This window comes from Spinacia oleracea, chromosome 1 (assembly GCF_020520425.1).
Source record: "Spinacia oleracea cultivar Varoflay chromosome 1, BTI_SOV_V1, whole genome shotgun sequence".
NCBI classification, from domain to species: Eukaryota; Viridiplantae; Streptophyta; class Magnoliopsida; order Caryophyllales; family Amaranthaceae; genus Spinacia; species Spinacia oleracea.
In genome coordinates, this window is record NC_079487.1 from 10,839,003 (window position 1) to 10,842,359 (window position 3,357).

General features: G+C 37.7%; 1 pseudogene; it reads left to right on the top strand.

The window, feature by feature from the left end:
* The first annotated feature begins 888 nt into the window (after positions 1-888).
* LOC110775437 (polygalacturonase inhibitor 2-like) lies at positions 889-1,996 on the top strand (annotated as a pseudogene).
* Positions 1,997-3,357: the final 1,361 nt, after the last annotated feature.

Here is a 3,357-nt window from a genome sequence, read left to right on the forward strand (position 1 = left end):
CAAAGTTGTATTGTTGACTTTTTAAGGATAAAATTGGAATTAGATATTGAGTATGAGGGTATAATGGGAAAATATTAACGACTTAAAATAGAAATAGGCACATCATTTAGGTACACCGGATTAGGAAAACAGACACTATATTATGGGACGGAGGGAGCAGTAAAAAATATGATGTGAGTAAGTGTGGGTACTACAAGAAAGAGAGAAAATTTAATATTAATGGGAAGTAGGGACCAAGACATGTCAAAAAAGGAAAGTGTATCTCTTTTTAAAATACAATCGTTTAAGAAAATTGTATCTCTTTTTAAAGTACTATACACCATTTTTCATCAAAGGTGGGCCAGGATGGGTTTGGGCCGGATCATGAAAAAAAAAAATGTGCACTTTATGTCAGGCCATTTTTCGGTCTAAATTTAGGCCAACATAGTGGGATTTTGGACCATTTTCGAATCGGGTCAATTTTTATGACTAAATTTCCAACTTTAAATTAGCGAAAACCCACTTCTTTTTTTTCTAATCGAGCCTGATTGAGTCGGCCTGAAACGGGCCTAAATTTTTTTCCTAAATCTTGCTATTTTCCGGGTCGGATTTAGTCAATTAAGATGGTATTACAGTCATAACAACACCCTTTTTAAAAGTTTGTAAAAAGATCGGATATCACCACATTGTAAAAGTATAATCAAGTTTTTAATTAGAATTTGCATGTTGTTTTAATGGCTAATAGTTTAACTTTTTAATATTTTTAATTACAATTTGCGCATTATAAAGAGTTCACGCATTACAATTTAACTTTTTAATGGCTAATAGTTTAACTTTTTAATATTTTTAATTACAATTTGCGCATTATCGACCCAACAACAAGTACTAGTAACAAGCATTTCCATATAAAGAGTTCACGCACCTTCAGCTCATACTAAGTGAACATATGTTGCTAAATATGACTCACACCCACCTCTTAACTTCACTCCTTTTGCTCCTCACCATGTTTGTAGATCTCTCTCTTTCCGACGATCTACCGGTTGTTTGCAACCTCGACGACAAAAACGTCCTCCTCAAAATCAAAAAACACTTGGGTAACCCTTCCTCTCTTTCGTCGTGGGACCCCGATATTGATTGTGTGAAATGGAATGGAATACATTGTGACATATCCATTGAAGGCCATGTCACCGTGGTCCGAATCGAAGATGCTCAAGATATCCATGGCCCAATACCGTCGTTTTTTGACCAACTTCCGGCCCTCAAAGAGCTCTATTTTGTTAACATTCCTAATCTTTTTGGCCCTATACCGTCTTACATAGGTATGCTCACTAACCTTACTGAGTTTACTATATCTGGAACCAATTAACATGCTAAGTCGTTGGCCAGGCGCAATTATTTAAACATGCTACATCTTAGTCAAAATAAACTAACCGGAGATGCCTCGTTTTTATTTGAAAAGGCTAATACCAACCTCCTCATTTTGGAAGTTGGATACAATTTTTTAAAGTTTGACTTTACAAATGTGGATTTGGCCCCAAACTTATCCATGAATATAAGCCACAATATGATATATGGATCTCTTCCTAAACAATTCGGATTATTACGACCGGATTCTGTTGATGTGAGTTATAATCAACTTTGCGGTCCCATACCAAACGGCCGACGTTTCAAGCGGGTCGACCCGGTAATATTTTCCCATAATAAATGCCTTTGCGGTGGCCCATTTCCTGGTTGCAAGTAACTACTAATGCTATGTGCAAGTTGTCAAATGATTCAAGGCTTTCTAGCTTTTATTGTTTAAGTATTTCTTGGAGTTTACAATTTTGTATCATTGTTTAGTGTTGAAATAGTAAGTCCTGTTCTTTTGCTTAAATTTTTTTATATTTAGTTTAGTTCATGTCTAATAAGTTCGATTCTTTTCATTTAGTTTAGTGCAATTCAGTTAGTCTAATATTTATTACATTATTCGTTACATTTTCCTTTTCCATCCGCCCCACAATACTTGTTACAATTTCAAATTAGAAATAATCTCATAATTATTATATTGTACCTCTTATCCCATTAACAAATTTTTGTCCTCACACCCTCTCTCATTCAATTAATAAATATCTCATTAACTCTTATTATATCTAATTTTTTAATAAAATAACAAAAAAAATTGGTGTTACCACCCAGTTCACCCTCAAGGATAATCTGAATTCAGGGCAAGTTCTGGGTGGATGGATAGGTTCTAGTTCCCTCCTAACTGTTGTTGTGGGGGATCGAACACGCGGTTCTCCCTACCAAGTTCAACCTCAATCACCACTGAACCAACATACAATTGGTATCAATAAAATAACAATTGATAATCAACAATCACTTATCACCTAAAATTTGTGCAAAGGTAAGTGTAACAAGTAAATGTGGAATGGAGGGATCGAGTAGTTAATTAGTTATGTTTCCTTCCCGACCAAAAAAACCAGAAGCACTTTATGGGACTACTCTAATATAGCCTCTGTAGGGGCAATATGCATGAATCGAGTACCCGAACCGATATTTTTATCAATAAAGCTTATATTGATATCGATTAACCGAATGGACAAAGTACAGATACCTGAATTTCGGTTACTCAAATTTTAGATTTGATATTGGATACCGAATGTGAAACATTATACCTGCATATATAGAGAGCAATATTATGCATGCATGGTGTTCCGGTTATGGACTTGGAACAGGAAAGGGATGACTGGCTTCCGACTGAGATTGCTGACTGGATCCTGCACAGTGAAACCGTTAACTAGCCTCGTGGGTGATCCGAGAATTGCCCTTCCGATGCTTAGGTCAAATTATGCTGATAGCTCTGTAATAAATGCTTATAAGAATGATTGGGGTGGAATTGCGTACCTTTGGCATTGATGGGGGTCCGTATATATAGACGGGTTATTTGTACGGAGGATCCAGGTTATTACCCGTTGGGTCCGGGTCCTCTCTTTCGGCTCTGATAGGTGGATGATGTCAGAGCAATGCCGGCTGGGTTTGTAAACCCTGAATACCGACTGCACCCTTGGTGCTTCTTATGAATATATGCCTATGTTACAGCTGTTATGGGTTGTCCTACCGGCATGCCGGTAGGGCTTCCCGTACAACTAGCCCCCTCAGAGTGACTACAGCTGTCTTTGACAGTATGTAGTTGCTCTGATAAAGAAAAAAGCGAAAAGCGGGGGTAAACCCCCTATACAACTAGCCCCCTTGGGGACGATCAACACCCCATGGGTGTGATTGTTCTGAAAGTGGCCGTTTGCAATGCGGTTTTGTGTTAAATTCTTGTTCTGATGCCACGACTAGCCCCCATTAGGACAAGGATTGATCGCTTTAAGTGGATAGCTTCATGTCGGCCGG